The 26,727-nt window shown below is 34.8% G+C and overlaps 4 long non-coding RNA genes across 5 annotated transcripts; 2 read left to right on the top strand and 2 right to left on the bottom strand.

Annotated features, from left to right (window-relative positions):
* The first annotated feature begins 8,667 nt into the window (after nt 1-8,667).
* Nucleotides 8,668-10,859, top strand: LOC130051253 (uncharacterized). Its single transcript, XR_008799690.1, has 2 exons — nt 8,668-8,831; nt 9,917-10,859. It is a non-coding gene; the product is annotated as an uncharacterized LOC130051253 (long non-coding RNA).
* LOC130051252 (uncharacterized) lies at nt 10,731-13,374 on the bottom strand. The gene is made up of 3 exons (XR_008799689.1): nt 12,515-13,374; nt 11,510-11,613; nt 10,731-11,081 (listed from the first exon to the last, which is right to left on the bottom strand). It is a non-coding gene; the product is annotated as an uncharacterized LOC130051252 (long non-coding RNA).
* A 7,146-nt stretch (nt 13,375-20,520) lies between these two features.
* On the top strand, nt 20,521-22,614 carry LOC125662590 (uncharacterized). Its single transcript, XR_007365448.2, has 2 exons — nt 20,521-20,689; nt 21,668-22,614. It is a non-coding gene; the product is annotated as an uncharacterized LOC125662590 (long non-coding RNA).
* LOC125662602 (uncharacterized) lies at nt 22,483-24,777 on the bottom strand. Of its 2 annotated transcripts, XR_007365453.2 has the most exons (3): nt 24,227-24,777; nt 23,260-23,363; nt 22,483-22,833 (listed from the first exon to the last, which is right to left on the bottom strand). It is a non-coding gene; the product is annotated as an uncharacterized LOC125662602 (long non-coding RNA). The 2 variants fall into 2 exon arrangements; XR_008799688.1 differs by lacking the exon at nt 24,227-24,777 and having other exon boundaries at nt 23,260-23,678.
* Between the last annotated feature and the right edge of the window lie 1,950 nt (nt 24,778-26,727).

Raw genomic sequence — 26,727 nt, 5'->3', positions numbered from 1 at the left:
GATGAGTTTATGTGAAAGTTCGTACATTTACCGATATCCTGCGGATTAGTGTTGAACCCGAAGAGATACAGCGGGTAAGTAAGATTGAAACAGAACCAATGGAAACTAAAGTGACGTTCACGATCCATAGTGAGGTAGGCTTTATGGGAGCGCATTGTCACAATGACACGATATATTTGAGCTCACATCTGCAGTAAAAATAATGTCAATAGATTAATTTCTGAGTCAGCATGACAAAATCGATAAGTAAATCTGTCTTTGTGTCGTGGTCTCCCAGGATCTCCGATTAATGATCGCTCTCACCCTATAGGTGAGGAATGCTGCATATCCACAAGGTCGCTTACTCAGTCTCTACATAGCGAGATGTAGGAGATGACAGATTTTTTAATAGAAAACTATTCATTTTCAGTTTTAAAAAAATAATCAAAGTGTCACGTATCACATTAAAGTATTTTACTGAACCTAGCCTGTCAAATATTCAATTTTGTCATATTTACACGAACACAATTACTAGATGTGTTTTACTCACTTTGGTACAAATTAGTATGTGTTTTCTTATCCTCGCAGCATGCATGTCAATAAAATCATTACATCTCTCGTCATAGTAAGGGATCTCGCTTCCATCATTCAATGGTGACATCTCCATATGAGTGAAACATTCTCAAGTGGGACGTGAAAATATGGAAGATGGTAGGTGTCAGGGTATAGAATTAATATTCATTTAACTACGGAAGCCGATAGGTGCTAGGGTATAGAATTAATATTCATTTAACTGGCGGCCGCCATATAAATTAACTGGTGGCCGCCACTTACAGTATTTTATCGGGCGGCAGCCACTAAATTATACATGGCGGCTGCCAATTTCAAAAAATAATTTCAACTCATACTGCTGATTGATTTTTGAAAGATTTAGAATAGTACGCAGACACGTAATAATGACCAACGGCATGTGACACTGTCCCAGTCGTCGGAGAAAATATCTACAATTGTTGACAAGCAGAAAAGGAACCTAAAAATTTCTCTTTTGCCCAAACTTCATACTCCTAAATTGGAGGGGGCTCCATTCGTCCTTCAATTTATCAGTTGATTCATTATTCCATTTTTACCATTCATTACTACCACCAAAAAGTGGGGTAGGGGCCAATACGCCAATTAATCTTATGTGAAAATAACCTAGTTTGCATGTGAAAATAACGGAAAATGAACGTTGTGAAAAAAGTGGAGGGTCAACCCCCTGGTTCTGCATGTCTAACCCTTTAGTTAAGTACACATGGAGATTTTCTCGTGCGCGAATCTGTTGACATTTAATATGAACATTTATATAACTCTTTAAATTAACAGCACAATCGACAAACACTCTTAATTGTGTATCACATACATATTACCAAGTATTGGAGAGGGAAATTACAGAGATTACACCTTTCATTTTGATAGAAGAGAGAGAGAGAGAGAGAGAGAGAGAGAGAGAGAGAGAGAGAGAGAGAAGTTGAATAACTGACGGCCGCCATACAAATTAAGTGTAGTCCTTTAAAAAATTAATTCGAAATCGGTGCTCGTGATGTGTGCGAAGGTTAGCATTTGCATTAATTATGGGTTCAACGTGATATCGTTGTGCAACAAACTCCGGTTCCTCACCCAAAACTCCACCAGTTGCGAATATAAATCATCTGATTGTGTTCTTAATTGATGATGTCACAAATTCAGGGAATCAGGAACGATAATAAGGTAACGATTCCGAGTACCTTCGCACCTCGATTTCTTACAGTTGATATCAATATTAAGGTATTCAATGTATAACGACCATATTTCATATATAGTAAATAAATGGTGGGATTTTTGTAATCATGGTATTATTTTGAAGGATTCATCAAATAAAAATAGTCCACCATAGGAATTTTCAAACTTTTGTTTACTGCTTGACTTATTTTACTTAGAATTTTACATGGGGAGAGCACGTTTTATTTGAATATTTTGAAAGAAATTATATTTTCGTACAAATTTCTTGGTAAAAGGTTACTCACACTTTCTTTATGAAATAATATAATAAATCATATACATGACGTACCACACACATTTTCAGCAAATTAGATTTTTCTTATTGTTAAGGGCAGATAACTTTTAAAAAGTCTCACGTGAAAAGAGGCCAGTTTCTTAACATAAAAAGGAAATGTTCATATCAAGTGATCAGTCATCCAAAAATTACTTTGTTAAACACCACTCTGATTCCACACACAAGTACTCTGAAGTAAAAATTAACAAGAAGCCCACAGGCCTTATCGGTCACATGAGTACTACATGTAGTGAAAAAGTATCACTACTCCCAAGGGCTTTGAAATCTAGAACAAAATTCCTGTTCTGAATATCTAAGCTAAATTCTAATGTTCAGCAACAATATAAAACAAGATGTGTTCTTCAATGCCCTCAAAAGTGCATACAAAGGCTTTAAATAATATAATAGGTGTATTAACATTAAAAGCTATCACTAATTTGGAGCCATCCTAGATTCAAAACCCTGGGTTGTAAAATTAACCATTTTTGTACATCTTTTTCTGCTTTTCCTAAGTATGCATTTAGATTTTATACAGTATCAGCAAACTTACACATAAATACTGTATACTAAGTTTGGCCCCACCCTGGGGTCAGAACCCCTACTCTGGAGATCATCAAATTTACAATTTTGGTAAAGGACTACCTGCTCTTTCTAAATATCTATTTAGTTTATGAAATTGATACTAATTTTCCTGATTGCATATCTATTCATATTATATTTAGCTTTTGCAGATTAGCTCAGACTCAGGCGATCTTTAAGGCCCGTGAACCTCTTGATTTGCTTTATTGCCACTTTAGTTACTACTGTGAATTATTGTAACTTATACATCCTTCTAGCACATGATGCTAGATCTGATATTGAGTACATAACTTTCAGTTTGCAGGAAATCCATTTTGAAAATATATGCATGTTCTTGATTGAAAAGTTTTTGTACCGGTGGTATTTCACATTTTTTCTTTAAAAATATTTATGAATAATTATACCTCCCCTTCCCAAAAAGGGGACATATTGTTATAGTGAAAATTCTTCTTCCGCTTCTCATACTATTAAGTTTGTCCGGGCCATAGCTTTTTTGTCTTTTGACATAATAGATATTTCATATGTGGAGACTATGGAGAGAAAACTCACGATTGTCTATTATGATCTCTTGTCGTTGATATTGATAATCTGTTAATTTTTTTTATAACAAATTGATAATTTGTTATAACAAATTAGTAATTTGAAATAATAAATGAATGATTTGTTATAACAGAATAATAATTTGTTATAATAGATTGATAATTTGTTAAAACAAGTTTTTGTTATAACAGATTAGTAATTTGCTATAACAAATTGATAATCTGTTATAACAAATTATTAATTTGTTATAACAAACTATAAAAAAAAAAAAAAGATACTGCTGCTGCCCTAATATGCTTCCGTAGACGTCAAATGTTTTGACTGTAACATTTTAATATCACGAATGCTGTATATTTCATTTCTTGCCAGTTAATATTCGCCGGTCTTAGTAGGCAAATAAATGGCTTTTAAACAAAGGTCACCCAAGGTCATTTTGTAAAGGTCAAGGTCACTCAGAACATATACCACATATATGAAAAAATGCTTCATTTCAACAATTTTTTGGACCACCGTCTCCTCAGGGTCATTTTGAAAAGGTCAAGGTCACTCAGACTATATACCTTACATACGTTTGTTTGTTTTGTTTTTCGTCCCGTCGAGAATTTTTCACTCATATTGAGACGTCACCAGCTGTATGTGGAAAAAGTTCCTTATTTCAACAGGTATTGATCATACATATATATCACACAAAGATTATAAGTTATAGGGAAATTACTTTCAGACAAACGTCACTCAGGGTCATTTTTTAAAGGTCAATGTCACTCAAAATATACTGTAATGCTCACGGGTAGCTGTAAATCATCGCTAACCTAATAAGCTCTCATGTAGCGCAGCAGTAATTGTAAGATATTTAAACGATGCGCAAATAAATTAAACAATACCAATAGCAGACGGACCTGTGCAGAACTCATAAATTCACCATTTCATTTCAATGAACAATCAAGATTAATCAAAGATTATATTAAGTTTTATTCAATTACATAACATTTATAATTATATCTTCACTCACACAACTCATTCATACATTAACAATACATCTAATTAATTAAAAATATGATCAAAGTACCATCAACCTAAACCTAAAACCACCCAAGAGTAAGAGGGCTGGGTAAAGGGGAGTAACTCTAATTAAATTAATAATCCCGTTATAAGAACATTTTATAGAATGTAAACAGGATTGAAGACCATGTTGTGAACTGAGTTAAATTACTCACTTGTTCGCTATGGTTAACCTATAATACACATAATTAGATATTTATTAAGTTTAAATCGCCAACATTCGAACGTACAGTTCGATTACTGCATAGTCCATTATGGTTAACCTATTTCAATATGTAAATAAAAACTATACCACTCATGCATATCACAATTTATTTACTGTCTTGATATACATATGGTTGATTCCTAACTTATTTATTAATAAATTCCAGAAAGAAAAATATCATTAAATTTATATAACTAAAAATTTACTAAAAAAAATATGAATTGACAATTAGCTTATCCAAAAATAATTCTCAATCAAAAAATACTTAAAATTTCCAAAATTAATAAACTTCCAAAAAATTTACTAAATTCATAACTACTCGTCGAAATAACAACTTGCAGTTAAATCACCATAACTCACTGATGCAGTCGTTATACCGATCATTTAAATAAATAAAATCTAATCCTAAAGAAAAAATAGATAAATAAATAAATTTTAAAAAAATTAATAAATTTGGAACAACCAAACGTACCAACTATTCTCAATAGACCAAAGGTGAAAAGTAAGTATCTGACGTCAAATCGGCGGTATTTATATTAATCACCAAACGATCAAAAGATTAGCGGGAAATATCGATTATCGATCATGTGACTAAATCACGATACTTGATAGGATCACTATTAAAAAAAATCGCTTTTGCTTAAACGCCACCTATCGGATGATATAAAGAAATCAATCGATAACAGATAAATTTATCATTTACATCACTTTTTCGTTCATAATAAGTAACATAAAATAGAATAAGTTTACAATCAAAACATTCAACGCTCTAAATACTAAACAGCTTTCACTCAATTATTTCAACAATACACCATGTTAATTCAAGTATTACCGACACCAAATCACTGATATTTAACAATAAATTTATCGACTACACATCAGTCGCGTGCTAAACCGGAAACGAGCAGACAGAAAAACATGTGGTTACATACACATGATGCAGACTTCAACATACAATTTCTCAGGCCGTATCACTCAGGTAACACGTTAATACTTGGATCATGCTTATACATCAACTACAACTAAATAATATCATTCATATCATTAATCAAAACGTAATAAAAAAGTGAACATGTATTCGTGTACAGTCCGAATTTCCTCGACATTGTTTACATACATACTTGTACTCTACCACTAGCTTTCTAGAGTTCTACGCCATATCGTAACTCAAAAATATTAAGTAAAATAAATTGTTAACAACTAATCTAGTTAATCATAAACACCGGATGTATGAAAACTGCATCAACCCGCTCCAGATCACCATAATGTACAATAACATATTACAGTCATTGACTCTATTCAATAGAAAAATCAACGCGCTCCAAGTATATACAACAATAGTGAAGTATTACAGTCATTGACTCAGTACGGTTTAACAACTACTGTTATGGATGAAACAATAAGTTACACTGCGTCATATAACGTTACTGTCATGAACTAAAAAAGAAAGAGGGGGAGGGGGTACATTCATTACATATACAGTGGAGCCTCGGTAATCCGGACACTTTGATTCCCAGCAAAATCGTCCATATAAATGAAGCATCCGAATAACTGAATCGCATATTTTCTATCTTTACATAAGTAACCAATATGCCTACTTTATTGATGCGTAGTGAATTAAACACATTCTATCATTGGATTTAACCATTTGCAGTAGTAAAAAAAATAATAATGTTAATATTTACATACATTTCAAAGCACTAAAATTGAAATAATACTTGTACAGTGTATTTGCCTATGCTTACATTGTACATGTATATTAGCACTACAGATAAATCTACAAAACAGTGTAACGTATGCATGAAAACAAATAATGAAACACAATATGTAACTATAAATAAATAAATCATTAGTAACTAACATAATCATTTACACTTAAAACATTTCATCACATTTTTACTTCTTAAAGAGGCCGGTCATTTCAATATGTCACGATTTACAGGTTCGGCGGTCTGTTGAAACAATCTTAATCGTCCAATTAAGTTGATTTAAAAATTTCGTGTTTATCATGTCAGTCAACTGACATATCATCACACACCACCTAATTTAAGAAAGTGCTGACAGGGTACAGGCAATCGCTTCAATTAGACAGTTTGGCTTGTTTACTTTATAATTTACACCTTGCTAAAATTGTCCTACACAGACCTTCCCTCAAAAAAATTACCGTCCGGATTAACGGTACAATTTTCAATGCATTTTAACGTTTTGTAGTAAGAAATGACTGTCCGGATCCGGAACGCGAATTTCCGGATTATTGATGCAAAATAACGTATAAAAATTCTGTTTCCTAGAAAAATCGTCCGGAAGGGGAAGTGTCCGGATTAATGGCGTCCGGATTACCGAGGCTCCACTGTACCTTATATTTGGAAAAGAAACTTTCATTTCAACAATATTCCAACAGACATTGATCAAGTGCGAATCATTCGTCATATGAAGTAATTCATTGGTTAGATGCATTTCGGGGAACATTCCATCAGTTTTACGGATATACTTGAAATGTTCAACACCAAAATTGATTTTTTTTTGGTTTCAAAAATCGCGAATCAGTTCTTTTAAATTCAGCAATTTGCAACTAACAAGGCCTAACAATCGGTATGAAACATGTCAGACAGCATTTGACCCAATGATAAGTTGTATTGGCAAACTAGATCGTTATAACACCATAGAATTTTCGAAATGCTGACTACAAACGAGACTGTTTAAAACCCTGCGCCATCATCTTGTTTGTTAGTAAACTGACCATACGCAGAACAAGCTCTTGCGTATCGAATCAGTTGAGATATATACACATCATATGCAAGTGATAATGGAATTTTGCTACATAAATATTGGAAGTTGACGATGGAGAAGCTACAATCATCCTGTTTGTCATAAAGTTGAGTTGTTAGTTTGCTGTTAATATCTATTTTCGAATCAGAAGTAGACGACTCTGTAGTGTCTTTTATTTCGAGTTCACCGGCAAATATCGAATTGACATATGAATGAAAATTATTATTGTTATGATAGATAATACGTCGTTGATATATCTAAATGTCGAATTGAAGGCCAGGACCTATAACGAATACAATATAGAGAGTCGGGCAAACCCGGACCCCTGGATAAACCAGAGGTGAACACGGACCCCTGGATAAACCAGAGGTGGACACGGACCCCTGGATAAACCAGAGGTGAACACGGATCCCTGAATAAACCAGAGGTGAACACGGACCCCTGGATAAACCAGAGGTGGGCTCAGTTGCCTAATGGTTTGATATTTGGAAATAGCAGTTTATGGCTTCAAAATTGTTGATGGAGAAGTGAAGTCCCAATCGAATGTGGACATTTTCTACCGACATCCCTGTTTCAGTTCAAATTGTAACACTCGATAAACTTAAAGGGAATAAAGTTTACATTGATGTTCTAGTGTACAAACCATGTTTCAAGTCAGATAAGTAACAGTAGAAACTATATTTTCCAAGTTTAAACTCGTAGAAAATTAAAGAAGGGTACTAAACCTTAAAAAGGTTAGAAATACCTTTCTTTTTTTTTTGGACAAAATTATTGAGACCCAAAGTTGTCTACAGTTTTACAGTGGGTAAATTGTTCCCAGAAACCTGCTTGACAGTATGTACATTTGTAGCTCCTCCAAATGATATTGTTAAATACTATTGGCAAAGATGGGAATAACTTGTTCTAGAAAGTGTTATGAATGGGAGTTTCATGATGGATACGATTTTACTTTGAAATGAAATGTTCCAAGTAATTCAGGAACGTAGTGTTGGAAAGAGTTCCATAATAGTATGACAGCTGGTCACATAAGAATTAAGAAAACTTAAGATATCCAGATGTGATGTACAAAATGTTACCTACATGTACGTTGTATGTAAAATTGTAGTACCACGAAAATACTAGAAAAATTAAAACCCAATGAGAACGTGTAATGTCGGTGCATCCTTTGAAAGAATTGCCATTGATATTCTAGGGTTGTAACTACGTACATGTACAAAATGTATCTACTGTACTTGTTAAACATAACTTTAGTAGATGGCTAAAAGCGATACCGGTAAGAAATCAGGATGAAACTGCTGTTGCAAGTAAACTAATTGATAGAATTATTATGCCCCCGAGATCGAAGATAGGGGGCATATTGTTTTTGTCCTGTCTGCCATTCTGTATGAAACTTTAACCTTGCTAATAACTTTTGAACAGTAAGTGATAGAGCTTTGATATTTCACATGAGTATAGGGTCGGAAAGTCTCGTTTACTTTCGCTTTCGATTTACTACTTCCGGGCAGCAGTCGAAAAATGTCACTTCGTTTTGCTTTGGTTATGCTCAGATGACAGCGTTAAAATGAACCTACAGCCTATATAGATTCCCTACTTATGCAAAAAGAGGAAGAACTAGATTTATAGATGCAGGTAAACAAGTCATAATACTTATATTTTATAGTTAAATCACCGATTGAGAACTGAGAAGCAGCGAGCTCTACCCACGACCGGGTGATTGATCTAAAACATATTTTACTGAATATTTTCGATAATAAACAGCTGCCAAGTTAAAGGGTTTAGTTTTTTTTATGAGTTAGAACTAACATTACATGACACAATTATGCAGTATGTTACTTTTGATAAATGAGACAGACTGAATGCAAAAGGGTCGGGGGGGGGGGGGGGTGTCGGGAATAAAACAATTAGCTGGGTAAAGTAAATATATGACACAATTGTCGGGAATAAAACAATTAGCTGGGTAAAGTAAATATATGACACAATTGTCGGGAATAAAACAATTAGCTGGGTAAAGTAAATATATGCAGGCATCTATTTGTACCATGTTTTGTCAATCTCCCTGATTAATAGTTGATCATATAAACTTGTAATAACACATTTATGGGATGCTGATAGTTTAAGGGGGACGGGGGGACACATTTACAAGGCAATGCAGTTTCTCATTTTCATTATATTTTAATTAATAATGATATTGCTTATGTTTTTATGTTTTTATTGTGACCCTCACGGAAAATGCTACCAATTTGGAAACAAAAAAAATTTCAAAGACGATTGGGATCACTGAAATAACATGTTTTTGATACACATGTACTTCATTTCTGTATATGTGTTTGTGGAACACTATGCCTCTTGTGACAACAAAGAAATAGTAAACATTCGCCCATACATTCAGATCTTAAATTAATTCAATTTAGATTGTGGCATTTGAATTCTTCTTGAAAATGAAAATTTTGATAAAAGATGTTTATTTACTGTTTAATAATGCAGTGGTGGGACAAGTGGGGTTGGTGGTGGTGCCATCCCCCATTTGGTAGTTCACATGTAACAAATATGGGGATTTGGGTTGCAATTTTGATAATCTTAATTTACACACATACCTCTTTTAGGGAGATAGTATAAATTACACTTGCCCCCCCCCCCCCCCCCCCTGCAAATTTTCTTGATCCACCCCTGCAATACTTTTAATGATATTCACTTGATGTCTATGCTTGTTACAGATGCTGTTATATACATCATTTCCGTCAGAAGTATCAATGTGTTGGTGGCTGTTATGAAGAGAATGGGCCCATTTTAACAACTTCTAGGATGGGCGGTGCAAGGGTTCATACCAGTGATCAATTTCTCATGAAGTTGCACCTAAATCTAAGGGATCTACATTTAGCAGGCCAGAGGGCTCAATGCCGAATTAACCTCTGAAAGAATCGCAATGGATACAACAAACATAACACTGAATTTAACTTTAAAAATGAATAACTAGTCATTATCTGACAGCAACTACATTGTGCAAAATTTGTCACACAGCAAAGGCTATTACTTCTGTAGCACAATTGTTCTGAATTCTATCCTGGATCCACCTCTGATGGTGACATTGTTGATCACTGAAGTGTATTGGAGATGTTGAAGCCATATGATATATGATTCTTGCTAATAAAGGATTTGATATATTTGATAAACTTTAATCAGGAGTGGCATTGAACATATCACCTTTTCTTTCATCAAAATCTCATTTCAGTAAGGATGAAGCACAGCTGTTACCAGAAGAGTCAAATTCATGTGGAGTGTGAATTGAATAATTAAAAACATCCATATTCTAAATCATATACCTTCACAATACAGACATATATATCTGTCCACTAAGATTTTCAACTCTGTGTGACTCTTGTACATTTGCAAATCCTCTACTGAAGGAAATAGCCGATATGAATTCCACAATTTATCAAATCTTACCTTTGGACTTAGATACTATAAATGTACAACTTCTTACTCACATTATTCTGCATTGTCAAGTTGTATTAAATGCATTCAAGTAAATGATAAAGTGAACATTTATTTAAGGTTAATAGTCAAAGAAATTGTTACAATGATGATTCATGCACATCTTTACACTGATCAATTGTAGCAAAAACAAAATAAAACTAATGGAAGACATTTGAATTTTCACAAGTTTGTCTAGTTGGTTATTGCAGAGAGGGCACAAAGGCTCAATCATGTATGCCAAGTACAGTTCCCATAATTCATCTCGAAGGATGAGAATCACTTCCATGTTCATTGGTGTTCAAACATTGAAATCACAAGTGGTGCCTGTGAGGTAAAGCTGATGGAGAACTTGATGCCAATAACCATGGCTCTCTTTGAGCTGCTGCGCACCTTCCGGGTTGCACTCTGAAAATTTTACCCCAAAAAAATATATTAAAAAAGACTGACATCCACTATGTCTATATATTCTTTCATAAAAATACCAATGCTAGATAATTCTTATTTGGACATTCAACATTTTCTTATAGAATAATAAAATTTATTTACTTATACTGCTGTCTGAAAGAATTTGTAAAGAAAAACTTTATAATGATATCTGCATTTATCTAGTAAAAAAATCCCTATATGTTTGCACAAGTATCCTTTGCTGTTGCAGAGAAATGACATTTTTAAAATTTCTATATTGTCTAGAGATGCATTCATTTTTGGTGAACCTTTATATTTTTGGAACACCTGAATTTACATGTATGTACAAGTATTCATTACAGAATGAATATCATTTAATATTGATAGCTTGACGAGCATATATTGCATAAAAAGTTCTGGTGAGTTACCTATATTCTGATTGCCTGGGTGGATACATTTCTCTCATTGTCATAGCTTTACGAGGTGCAGACTTAGGATGCTTTATCCAGCTGTATTGTTTGCCCTTTTATATCTAAAAGATTAACAAATTAACATTGTAGTCATTGTTGTCACACAAAACATGTAGATTATGCACACTAAAATGCAAATTGGCTATCTGGACTAGTCAATATTTCATAATAGACATATAGCATGTTCTATCAATTCAGCTGAAATTCAGATAGATCTCCACCTCATGAAACCCCCCCCCCCCCTTATTTGAATTCCTGAGTCTGCAATACTAGTATATATAGAATTGCACACTAAAATGTTTGTTGACTATCTGGATTAGTGATAATTCAGCTGAAATTCAGATAAATGAAAAAATCTTAGATGCCAGTCGCGGATTTAAAGCCCCCCCCCCCCCCCGAATTTCTGGATCTGTTCCTGTATGCAGTTTTACATACCAAATGTATATACTATAATATTATAAATTACTGCAGCTACATAGTGGAAACAAAACTGACTCATGGGACTTCCATATGTCACTGATATGATTGGTGTCAGTAAAAAGTTCTGTCTTCATTTTATAATTATCTTTATGAAATAATTTAGCTAAATTTCTAAATGAAACTGTAAAACGTTCAAAATCATAGAATAAAATAGGGATATATATCCATGTTATGCACAACAGGAAAAGGTTTTATTCCTTTCTAGTGTTTTCACTCGATGCAGATTATTACACACAAGTTCTCTAAAGTTGATATTAAAAAGATGCTGGAGTTCCTCATGGGGGGGGGGGGGGGGGGGGGGGGGGGTATCACAACATCAATCAAGAATCAGTCTAATCAGAACTACGTAAATATATTGCTGAGATTTTGATCGAGGACTTCCGATATCTTTAACTAAACTCTGAGATATAGATGTATGGGTGTATATTATGCAAACGACTGTGCAGTGCATATGATGCAGACGACTCTATAATGTAAACATACCTGTACTTTGTTGGAAAATGTCTCGTATTGACGCTTGAACAACTGCTGTAATAACTCAGAGCTCTATCTAGAACAAATTTCCAAACCCAGTTGTTATCCACCGCTCTCTCGCTTTTTGTAGAAAGCTCTATGTGGTTTTGAACGTAGCGAGTCTAGTACATTATTGATAATGCCATCCTGACAACTGCCCGGAAGTACGATTTCACGTTATTTCTCGCGAGTCTCATGACGAGACTTTCCGACCCTATTCCTTGTGACAAGACCTTTCCGTGGGTACCAACATTATTGACCCAGTGACCTTGGAGTTTAATCTACATTTTGAAAACTTTAACCTTGCTAATAACTTTTGAACAGTAACAGATAGAGCTTTGATATTTCACATGAGTATTCCTTGTGACAATTAAGACCTTTCCGTGGGTACCAACATTATTGACCCTGTGACCTTGGAGTTTGACCTACTTTTTGAAAACTTTAACCTTGCTAATAACTTTTGAACAGTAAGAGATAGAGCTTTGATATTTCACATGAGTATTCCTTGTGACAAGACCTTTCTGTGGCTACCAACATTATTGACCCAGTGACCTTGACGTTTAATCTACTTTTTGAAAATTTTAACCTTGCTTATAACCTATTAACAGTAAGTGATAAAGCTTTGGTATTTCACATGAGTATTTTTTGTGACGAGACCTTTCCGTTGGTACTAAACCTTTTGACCTTGACATTTGACCTACTTTTCATTTTTTTTTTACATGTAGGTCATAACTTCTAAATGGTAAATATTAGAGCTTTCATATTGTACATGAGCATTTCTTGTGACAAGATCTTTCTACTGGTACCAAGATATTTGTCCTTTTGACCTTGGCCATATTCGGAATTGGCCATTATCGGGGGCATTTGTGTTTCACAAACACATCTTGTTTTCTATTTGGGGTGTCCATATATTTATCTATACAGACCAAAGTTCTAACTGTAAGTCAGAAGTTTTTCAAGAATTGTATAAACTACTACTAAGAATTATAAAACCCGTACTACACTATTACGAACAATCAGATGGTATGGTTGTCGTATTTGTTCATCCCGTGGGGATCCGGGTTAGAATAGGTCCTCAGTACCCCTCCCCCGGGATCCGGGTTAGAATAGGTCCTCAGTACCCCTTGCTTATCGTAAGAGGCGACTAAATGGGGCAGTCCTTCGGATGAGACCGCAAAACCGAGGTCCCGTGTCATAGCAGGTGTGACACGATAAAGATCCCTCCTTGCTCAATGGCCATAAGCAGATGGCATGGTTGTTGTATTTGTTCAATAATGCTGTCCGTATATATGTTATCACAGCGTGAAACTAATTGTGCTATCCTGTGTAAATATAGGACATTATTATCAGTATTACATGTATTATAACAACTCAGAGAAAACATATACCGTCCCAAATTGAAAAGCACAAAGCTATACTCCCGCCCCTAAAGAAAACATTTATTCGAAAGGCATTTTCCAGACTCAAAAGCGGAGGATTAATATCAACGTTGGTGGAACAATGTCCTACGTTACAAGCGGACCCTAGCTCCCTGCTTGCCAGGATTAGCTTATACTGACATCACCTCTAAAACAGTATTCTGTGGACAATATTTACGCTTTTTGTCGTGGACAGAGATCCGAAACTAGTTGTTGACATCTTTAACTACATATATATGTCTCTCCGCCACGAAGTACCCCTTCCTATGAGGCGTCCTCCCAGTGATATACCAATGATATAATACTTTTTCGCATAATGAATTCTTTTATCTTTAGAATAGGGCTTGGTTACATAATTATGTAGTTTGTCAGGCTGATCAAAAGTACAGAACTCGCGCAAAGACTGATAAAGAAGTGCTTCTGTATCTCTGTCACTTCAAACTACTAAAGCAAGCATTTACCGTTACAGTAGGTAATCGAAGTTTATGCAATGTATTGATCTAAATGAGTACGATATAAAATAGCCCTGTAATATTGAATATGCGATAAAAATACACATACATTTTAGATAATTAATTTATATCAAAAATATACTATTTTGATATCCCCTTGCACAAGGATACAATATATATTATGTAGTTCACACTCAGTCTACAATAAATAGACAAAGAGAAGTAACTCTAAAATAGAAAAGAGTTATCGGTGGGTTTTGTTTTTCTTTTTTTTTTTCTTTCCTTTTTACAACCTTTGATCAATATGCTTTTACTTCATTTTACCATATCACTTAATGGAAATAGAAACTTTGTAGATATGTTGTATTGCACAATTGTTAAATCTGATTTTACAAGAAGTAATATTGCGACTAGCTCTTGGTAAATATTTAACACGTTACCCATAAATTACTGTAAGTGTCAAAGTAAACATGTTCTCTTAATATCTCTTTCAAAAAGTATGAGGTGAAATAGCGATTGGAGTCGGCCCTTATCGTAGTCAATAAAAGCAATGCTACTGTACAAAAGTTAAAATTGTGTACATAGACGCCAAAGACAATAGTTTCTGAATAGATTTAATGGTTCCCTTTGTTTTTCGTTTTTGGGAGGTGGGGGGGGGGGGGGGGGTGTCTTGATGAATGCCGAAATATCAATAGATTTTAAAACCCTATAACAAGCAGTTTTCGTCATGGTACTTCTTCATGAATAATGATAAACAAAGTGGGCGGGTCTTAAAACAAAGGACAACATCCACTTTAGGAGTATGCTTTCCACGTTTACAAATCACGTGACATTATTTGTGTTAGAATCTTGATTTATTTTTTTATTTTTATTAAAGCTGACATGAATTAATAAATATAGTAGAATTATCTGTGTCAGCCATATTTTTCTGCTTATCTGCCATATTAGATGAATGTTCTATTGTTATATATATCAGGGTTTGCATGGTATACATGTATAAAGGGATGAGTTTTGCTACGCTTCACTTTACATCAGTGTTTCCTGCTTACCTTTGTGGGTATCTTCGACAGGTAACTAACACGTACATCTGCGATATTAATTTATAAAAAAATCACGTACAAAGAAATGAAATCACGTTTTAGAACACCATGCAGTACTCAAAATTACAATAAAAATATCGTATAGTAGTAATGTAAAACTTATACGGTACCAATTTTGATGCACCAGATGCGCATTTCGACAAATAATGTCTCTTCAGTGATGCTCAACCGAAATGTTTGAAATCCGAAATAACAATAAACTTGTAAGAGCTATTTTAGGGGAAAACAGAGTGCCAAAAAGTGGAGTCAAATTCGTCTAAGGATAAGAGCTATGCATGAGGGAGATAATCCTTAATCTTGAAATGAATTTCTAAATTTTATCAGAAATTAAATATACATTCGTATTTTCAAGCTAGTAACGAAGTACTTAGCTACTGGGCTGTAGAGACCCTCGGGGACTAACAGTCCACCAGCAGAGGCCTCGACCCAGGGGTCATAATGTAAAACTTATACGGTACCAATTTGATGCACCAGATGTGCATTTCGACAAATAATGTCTCTTCAGTGATGCTCAACCGAAATAACAATAAACTTGTAAGAGCTATTTTAGGGGAAAACAGAGTGCCAAAAAGTATAGTCAAATTCGTCTAAGGATAAGAGCTATGCATGAGGGAGATAATCCTTAATTTTGAAATGAATTTGTAAATTTTATCACAGAAATTAAATATACATTCGTATTTTCAAGCTAGTAACGAAGTACTTAGCTACTGGGCTGTAGAGACCCTCGGGGACTAACAGTCCACCAGTAGAGGCCTCGACCCAGGGGTCATACTAAAAGCTTTGGATAAATAAATTTAGAATGACTTTTTTTTACGTGAATGTACGTACAATTGCATTAAACATGTCAAAATTATACAAAAATGCGAAGAGATATGTTATCTATTGATAGAGTGGAATAAGCAAAGGGCGTAAAAGTTATACTACATACACTCACTTCAAGCAAAATACAAATACATAAATACTACTGTAACTTATGCACATCACATGTATACTAATAAATGAAAACGAATCGAATACGGACGACTCTTTACCTGGGTCTAATCATAATATTTTTAAAGGACCGCAGATGTACGTGTACACTTGTCGAAAATACTCTAAGTAGAAGTAAAATTCCCTATATTTGCATGATCCATGAAACAAAACGATAAACTCCATTTGCATTCCTACAGTAAAGACGTTGTCACTTGTTGTACAGACGCCGACACATTTAGTCCGTGTCGATCAACTATCTTCAATCAGGGAAAGTATCAGAGCAGAATATTTACCCTGAATTGTGCATGAATTCTAATACCGTATGATTTACTGGCCAAAGTGTTGCAGATTTGTAAATCAGGAAATAATTTAAGAACATAAATTGCGCATGACCATATAATTTGCATATTCAACCTTGTGCGAGTGTATGGGATTGGATAGATAGATGGGTAGATAGATAGATTCAAACGATGATCTTGTATACATATTTCTCACTTACTTTTCAAAAGAGAATTTTTGTTTCGTCTTTTATTTATGGGTGAGAGTTCCCCTCTGAACATGGCTACTGCGACGTATTCTTAGAATATGGAATAGAATTCAAAATAATGGTCTCCCAGCATAAATAAACTAGTCCATCATATCATAGTTCAAACTTTCTGTCCAGAAAACATAATGCCTAACACGCGAAGTGCTTGATTGTGTATATATATATATATATACATGTATATCATATACCTAGTAGTGTATCAGACCTGATACACCTATCATGGCTAGGGTGAGACTGCTGCAAGTAGGTAGGGCTGTCTCGCCCTAAGGGCCGAGATATCTCTGTCTCGGCCCGTTGTCAAGGGGCTGTCTCGCCCTCAAATTTCAAATGGCTATTTCTTCTTTAATCTTTTGAAATCTAACATAACTACATGAAAAAATGATGTTAGACACAATTTTTTTTTCAAATATAATACTTTCTTCCACGAAAAAATTTAATTTAAGCAAAAAAATTAAATAAAAACGTTTTCAAAAATAGCGCTAAATTGTAGCGAGTATTTAAGCAAAGGGGGGTAACCCAAGTAACAATTGTTTATTTAGAACAATAGCACGTTTAACTTCATTTAAAAACAATCAACGTTCTAAGCGACAGAAAACAGTAGGAGGATTATGGAGGGTGATACTGAAGCATTTTCAGAAATCCCCGGTCCTTATGGAGATAAAATGTTGATTTAGGGCAATTTTGATGTAGAAAACTGTTTTAAAATGATTTCTGAAATCTAAAATCCCGAGGACTTGGCAATAAAACGAGAAAAGCAGAACCATTAACATCTTCCGACGTATTTCAACGACTTACATGTATAGATGCTAAAAAGATGGGAAACGGTAAAAAAAAACCAAAAAAACCTTACTTCAGTATAAGGTAACATTCCCTAAGCAACTAAATCGCAGCATCAGATCTGTAAACATTCCCGTTCATACGATGACGCCACGTAAACAAAGTTCTACAACTCTTACAAATTATATGAAATAATGAAAACGGGCGAGTTTGGTAAATCCGAAAAAAGAAATAAAAATAATTCACTTATTTCCAATTTTGGTATTAATTAGCAAGCCCCTTGGAGCTGCTTAATAGTATATACATGTACATGAACAACACAGCGATATATATGACGAGTTTCTCAGCCAAGCAGTTCAGTTAATTGAAACGTCCAGATTCTAGACCACATGACGGGATGTCCATAATTAATCATCCAGTTATCGTGACCAGCAATGGAATAAAGCTACAAAACCCAGATCAACGTTAGCATGTTTCACAATGCCAATAGTACTGGAAACATAACCATTAAAGTAAACTCACAGAAGGAATAAAATAGTCAAATATCGTTGTACAGTATACCATGTATTTATGTTTGGGTCAATACCCCCCTCCCCTTTTAAAAAAAATGCTTATGAACTTGTGTTTTAGGTATATGATATAAACAATATCACACTCTAATGTTGATCTCGGACCTGGGGTTGTCCCTCGAGTGATCTCAGGGCCAATCCTAGGTCCGAGATCAACATTAGAGTGTGATATTCTCTCTCTCTCTCTCTCTCTCTCTCTCTCTCTATATATATATATATATATATATATATAAGCACTGAAAAGGCCACGACACTGTTGGTTATTTAAAACTCGAATTTTCAATATTAGAGTGTGATATTCTATATATATATATATATATATATATATATATATAAGCACTGAAAAGGCCACGACATTGTTGGTTATTTAAAACTCGAATTTTCGACGCAACCCGCGTCTTTATCAAGAGACATATATTACATAAACAAATAACACGCAAAAACGACAAGTATCGATAAACTACATTGATGACAAGAGTGATACACTGTTGTACTGAGTGATAAAAATCACAGGGGCTCGGTTGTCAGATATTGAAGTTTTGTATTATTTGTTCCCGAATAATAAATTGAAGTTTTGCATGATTTGTGTCTGAATAATAGATTATATAAATAAAATCCACCACCAAAATCCGCTGTTTTCGAGGTTTTAAAAAAGGTGTATCATGTGTACATTAAAAAAAGTAAAGGGACGACACTCGCCATCTTGGATTTCTGGGGGGCCCTCGATTCACGGCTTGTTTTTAACAATTTCTACACTCTGTCTACCGGTTTCTGGCGAGATCTATGTTGGAAAAAGATCCAACGACTTCTCCCTATCGTCTGCTTATATCTACATGCCGTATTAAAGATCCAGTGACCCGCAACATCCTCGATACCTGCCCCTACTTATCGAAAGCAACGGAAGTTTGCATCGAGTGACACGACGCCTACCGGAGCTCTCCATATAATCACTGGGGTGTTCCGAATGTATACGATAAATCTAGAGAAGTTAAAGTTGAAATAAGCACTGAATTTAAATTGATTATAATTGAGTAAACGAATGTTTTCCACGGAAGAACAAAGAATTCAGACAATGTCGTAGCATAGTAAGCTGTAAATAGTAAACTATGTAATTTATGGGAGAGATTTTATATACCAATAACTGAATGATTCTCATTAGATTAACTTACGCACAAAGTACCACAGGGGCACATGATAAAAAAGAACACCTGTTTATCCACACATTGCTATATAAATATCAAATTGAAGGCCGATATACCATACAAGTATTGTAAGTGTATTGTCGTTAACTCATCAGACAGTGTTCGTTCGATTACACAAACACAAGTTGCAGGCCCATAGAAGGCGTGGGGGGGGGGGGGGGGGGGGTCATGCAAACCTCCCCCTTCCCCCATTTCAACTTATCTTGACCAATTATATGTAAATCCACTTTTTTCCTATCATTAAGGGAAATTGATTAAGAGTAATCTCGACCCCCCCCCCCCCTTATGCTTATTTCAACTTTTGACTTCTCTAGATTTATCGTATACATTCGGAACACCCCAGTGATTATATGGAGAGCTCCGGTAGGCGTCGTGTCACTCGTTGCAAACTTCCGTTGCTTCCGATAAGTAGGGGCAGGTATCGAGGATGTTTCGGGTCACTGGATCTTTAATACGGCATGTAGATATAAGCAGACGATAGGGAGAAGTCGTTGGATCTTTTTCCAACATAGATCTCGCCAGAAACCGGTAGGCAGAGTGTAGAAATTGTTAAAAACAAGCCGTGAATCGAGGGCCCCCCAGAAATCCAAAATGGCGAGTGTCGTCCCTTTACTTTTTTTAATGTACACATGATACACCTTTTTTAAAACCTCGAAAACAGCGGATTTTGGTGGTGGGTTTTATTTATATAATCTATTATTCGGACACAAATCATGCAAAACTTCAATTTATTATTCGGGAACAAATAATACAAAACTTCAATATCTGACAACCGAGCCCCTGTGATAAAAATGGTGGTGGTTTCGTTGTAAAGCGTGTTTACTGACTATGGTTTAGAGAGTTTGTACCATGGTCGGGTCGGGATGAAAATAGAATTATTCTTGAAAATTACAGAAATCAGATAAATTTAGAGGGAAAACTTACAAAACAATAGGGTCGGAAAGTCTCGTTTACTTTCGCTTTCGATTTACTACTTCCGGGCAGCAGTCGAAAAATGTCACTTCGTTTTGCTTTGGTTATGCTCAGATGACAGCGTTAAAATGAACCTACAGCCTATATAGATTCCCTACTTATGCAAAAAGAGGAAGAAGTGGATTTATAGATGCAGGTAAACAAGTCATAATACTTATATTTTTATAGTTAAATCACCGATTGAGAACTGAGAAGCAGCGAGCTCTACCCACGACCAGGTGATTGATCTAAAACATATTTTACTGAATATTTTCGATAATAAACAGCTGTCAAGTTAAAGGGTTTAGTTTTTTTTATGAGTTAGAACTAACATTACATGACACAATTATGCAGTATGTTACCTTTGATAAAGGAGACAGACTGAATGCAAAAGGGTCGGGGGGGGGGGGTGTCGGGAATAAAACAATTAGCTGGGTAAAGTAAATATATGCAGGTATCTATTTGTACGATGTTTTGTCAATCTCCCTGATTAATAGTTGATCATATAAACTTGTAATAACACATTTATGGGATGCTGATAGTTTAAGGGGGAGGGGGGGGACACATTTACAAGGCAATGCAGTTTCTCATTTTCATTATATTTTAATTAATAATGATATTGCTTATGTTTTTATGTTTTTATTGTGACCCTCACGGAAAATGCTACCAATTTGGAAACAAACAAAAATTTCAAAGACGATTGGGATCACTGAAATAACATGTTTTTGATACACATGTACTTCATTTCTGTATATGTGTTTGTAAAACACTATGCCTGTGACAACAAAGAAATAGTAAACATTCGCCCATACATTCAGATCTTAAATTAATTCAATTTAGATTGTGGCATTTGAATTCTTCTTGAAAATGAAAATTTTGATAAAAGATGTTTATTTACTGTTTAATAATGCAGTGGTGGGACAAGTGGGGTTGGTGGTGGTGCCACCCCCCATTTGGTAGTTCATATGTAACAAATATGGGGATTTGGGTTGCAATTTTGATAATTTTAATTTACACACATACCTCTTTTAGGGAGATAGTATAAATTACACTTGCCCCCCCCCCTTGCAAATTTTCTTGATCCACCCCTGCAATACTTTAAATGATATTCACTTGATGTCTATGCTTGTTACAGATGCTGTTATATACATCATTTCCGTCAGAAGTATCAATGTGTTGGTGGATGTTATGAAGAGAATGGGTCCATTTTAACAACTTCTAGGATGGGCGGTGCAAGGGTTCATACCAGTGATCAATTTCTCATGAAGTTGCACCTAAATCTAAGGGATCTACATTTAGCAGGCCAGAGGGGTCAATGCCGAATTTACCTCTGAAAGAATCGCAATGGATACAACAAACATAACACTGAATTTAACTTCAAAAATGAATAACTAGTCATTATCTGACAGCAACTACATTGTGCAAAATTTGTCACACAGCAAAGACTATTACTTCTGTAGCACAATTGTTCTGAATTCTATCCTGGATCCACCTCTGATGGTGACATTGTTGATCACTGAAGTGTATTGGAGAAGTTGAAGCCATATGATATATGATTCTTGCTAATAAAGGATTTGATATATTTGATAAACTTTAATCAGGAGTGGCATTGAACATATCACCTTTTCTTTCATCAAAATCTCATTTCAGTAAGGATGAAGCACAGCTGTTATCAGAAGAGTCAAATTCATGTGAAGTGTGCAATTGAATAATTAAAAACATCCATATTCTAAATCATATACCTTCACAATACAGACATATATATCTGTCCACTAAGATTTTCAACTCTGTGTGACTCTTGTACATTTGCAAATCCTCTACTGAAGGAAATAGCCGATATGAATTCCACAATTTATCAAATCTTACCTTTGGACTTAGATACTATAAATGTACAACTTCTTACTCACATTATTCTGCATTGTCAAGTTGTATTAAATGCATTCAAGTAAATGATAAAGTGAACATTTATTTAAGGTTGCTAGTCAAAGAAATTGTTACAATGATGATTCATGCACATCTTTACACTGATCAATTGTAGCAAAAACAAAATAAAACTAATGGAAGACATTTGAATTTTCACAAGTTTGTCTAGTTGGTTATTGCAGAGAGGGCACAAAGGCTCAATCATGTATGCCAAGTATAATTCCCATAATTCATCTCGAAGGATGAGAATCACTTCCATGTTCATTGGTGTTCAAACTATGAAATCACAAGTGGTGCCTGTGAGGTAAAGCTGATGGAGAACTTGATGCCAATAACCATGGCTCTCTTTGAGCTGCTGCGCACCTTCCGGGTTGCACTCTGAAAATTTTACCCCCCAAAAAATATATTAAAAAAGACTGACATCCACTATGTCTATATTCTTTCATAAAAATACCAATGCTAGATAATTCTTATTTGGACATTCAACATTTTCTTATAGAATAATAAAATTTATTTACTTATACTGCTGTCTGAAAGAATTTGTAAAGAAAAACTTTATAATGATATCTGCATTTATCTAGTAAAAAATCCCTATATGTTTGCACAAGTATCCTTTGCTGTTGCAGAGAAATGACATTTTTAAAATTTCTATATTGTCTAGAGATGCATTCATTTTTGGTGAACCTTTATATTTTTGGAACACCTGAATTTACATGTATGTACAAGTATTCATTACAGAATGAATATCATTTAATATTGATAGCTTGACGAGCATATATTGCATAAAGAGCTCTGGTGAGTTACCTATATTCTGATTGCCTGGATGGATACATTTCTCTCATTGTCATAGCTTTACGAGGTGCAGACTTAGGATGCTTTATCCAACTGTATTGTTTGCCCTTTTATATCTAAAAGATTAACAAATTAACATTGTAGTCATTGTCACACAAAACATGTAGATTATGCACACTAAAATGCAAATTGGCTATCTGGACTAGTCAATATTTCATAATAGACATATAGCATGTTCTATCAATTCAGCTGAAATTCAGATAGATCTCAACCTCATGAAATCCCCCCCCCCCCCCCCCCCTTATTTGAATTCCTGAGTCTGCAATACTAGTATATATAGAATTGCACACTAAAATGTTTGTTGACTATCTGGATTAGTGATAATTCAGCTGAAATTCAGATAAATGAAAAAATCTTAGATGCCAGTCGCGGATTTAAAGTCCCCCCCCCCCCCCCCCGAATTTCTGGATCTGTTCCTGTATGCAGTTTTACATACCAAATGTATATACTATAATATTATAAATTACTGCAGCTATATAGTGGAAACAAAACTGACTCGTGGGATTTTCATCTGTCACTGATATGATTGGTGTCAGTAAAAAGTTCTGTCTTCATTTTTTAGAAATATCTTTATGAAATAATTTAGATAAATTTCTAAATGAAACTGTAAAACGTTCAAAATCATAGAATAAAATAGGGCTATATATCCATGTTATACACAACAGGGAAAAGTTTTATTCCTTTCTAGTGTTTTAGCGTTTTCACTCCATGCAGATTATTACGGGGGGGGGGGGGGGGGTTGTATCACAACATCAATCAAGAATCAGTCTAATCAGAACTACGCAAATATATTGCTGAGATTTTGATCGAGGACTTTTGATATCTTTAACTAAACTCTGAGATATAGATGTATAGGTGTATATGATGCAAACGACTGTACAGTGCATATGATGCAGACGACTCTATAATGTAAACATACCTGTACTTTGTTGGAAAATGTCTCGTATTGACGCTTGAACAACTGCTGTAATAACTCAGAGCTCTTTCTAGAACAAATTTTCCAAACCCAGTTGTTATCCACCGCTCTCTCGCTTTTTGTAGTAAGCTCTATGTGGTTTTGAACGTAGCGAGTCTAGTACATTATTGATAATGCCGTCCTGACAACTGCCCGGAAGTACGATTTCACGTTATTTCTCGCGAGTCACATGACGAGACTTTCCGACCCTATGTGATTATGGAGTAAAATGGTGGGAAGATAATGATATGGACTGATTAAGTTCAAAACAATATTAGGTAGGCCGTACCATTGATGATTCGGATATGGTGAACATCGAAAAATATGAATGCCAGAAGAACACGATCAAACAACAAACAAGGTCAATCTCAAGACACAGATCTAGCATTAAAATCAAAATCAACAATCAAATAGGTGAATGGGAGAGAAGTCTAAGGAAAAAGATACAGTATAATTTTTCAAGGTAATACACCTTTCAAGGTCAGACAAATTAAAGCCGCATTCTAGAAACCCCGACATCGCAACACAAAGAGTCATGCGAATCCGAACCTATGTGGATTTAGAATAATGTTTTACCATAGTTTTGAGGTCTTAAGATGATATATTAATAAAATACTCGTCTTCAAGGTCAATTCATTTTTTCCTTTATTTTAAAAAGCCGCAATGTCGAGACTTAGAATATGAAAGGGAGAGAGAGAGAAAGAGCTATATAAATTCATGTTGTAAGGATTTCTTATGATGTTCTAACATAATTGGGAAGTATTGAAGGTCAAACAATAATCGCAATTTTGGGAATCCTCGTTATGGCTAAATAAAGGAACTCAAGGTTAAATAAAGGAACTCAAGGTCAGATTCTTGAAACCGGGGAAACGAATTGTATTTATATTAATCAAACAAAATAAGATATCTTATCGGGTGAATTTTGGCGATTAGGCTATGGAAACTGATTTTAACTAGGGATTTATCCTGGATTCATGCGCGTGAAATCATTCAAATTATTCATTCCACCTGAACGGAATGATTTCAAAGGATTTTTCTGTGCTCTTTCTCTCTGCATCGGTCCATATTGGGTTGTGATCAATAACAACCACTTGCATGTCTTGCATTTCAACAAAGAAGCTCACATTTGGCAAGACATGCAAGTGGTTTTTTCTTTACTGGCCTTGTATCTTCTCAGATCCGACACTTTAAGAAAGTAGGGTGTTGATGGGTTTTTGTGCTTTTATATATATATATATATAAAGCACTAAATAATCACAACTAGGTACTGAAAATTTTCGCCCCAGCCCGGGGTCGAACCAGCGACGTACGGCACCCACCGCCTAGCAAGATTGTCAAACCAGTGCGTAAGTCCACTCGGCCACAACGACTTCCCTAGAAAGGAAGCTTTGTTATGCTCCTAAAGCGCTACTTATACACACTGATGCAATCCCACACAGTCGCTGTGTCATTCAGTGTTTAAGATATTTTATAAGGAGAGTGGATCTCTCGATGCAATTGTATAGAATATTTAATATATATATAAGTATCTTTTTTGGAAGTAAAATACAGAAAAAACTCTAAACACTTTGTTGAAAAACATTTGAGAAAGGTAAGAGTCGTAATAATAAAATGAACAATACTCACCCGACCTCGTGGACACATCCTCAAATATGACTGAGTACAATTAAATATTTGGTATTAGTAATGAAACAGAATTTTAGAAATGTCTGTTCACAAAGCAGTCAACTACTGGTCTAAGTGAATACAAACAAGAAATATTACAGTAAGTAGATAATCGTAATTACGTAATTAATTTATTACGCAATATCAACTTTGACGTTTATAATATTTACTGTGACGTCATAGTACTTTCGCGTACATGTAGTCGTGCGTTACGTTGCTATGAGAAATAAACACGACTGTAGAAGACCGGTAACACGGTCGAAATATTTCAACAGTGTTGAGTTTATATATATATATATATATATATAAACCGGCCTGCTCACGGACCAAAAAGCGGCCACTTTAGAGGGGTGGCCGGTATACCGAGAATTTAGCAATTAATGACATTTTATCTCAATATTCACAAAGTAGGTACTGTTCACTTTGATCTGGTGATCTATGATCAACTATCGGTGAAGATCAAATTAGTTTGCTTGTACCTACAGGTAATAATAAATTACATGTACATGTGCAAGAAATTTTCTTGCTGAAATCATCTAATTTTAAACTTCCATGTATCAAGTCCCAACATAAACAAATGAAATATCTGGATAAAACTAATCGACAATACTATCGGTATCTGCTGTGAAATTAATCATAGTAAAACGTTTCCTAATTCAAATTTAATATCACTGGGTATTTAATGAGCACACTCGCCGAAATAATTCGTTATATTTGATTTCCTGTGCGTGGTGACAAGTCATTAATTTCAGTCGCGTGATCATGGTTTCATCATGTGTGACGTCAAAAGGCGTGGTATT

This window comes from Ostrea edulis, chromosome 1 (assembly GCF_947568905.1).
Source record: "Ostrea edulis chromosome 1, xbOstEdul1.1, whole genome shotgun sequence".
In the NCBI taxonomy this organism is placed as follows: Eukaryota; Metazoa; Mollusca; class Bivalvia; order Ostreida; family Ostreidae; genus Ostrea; species Ostrea edulis.
The sequence above is the reverse complement of the archived record's forward strand: the minus strand, read 5'-3'. Positions and strand labels throughout refer to the sequence as shown.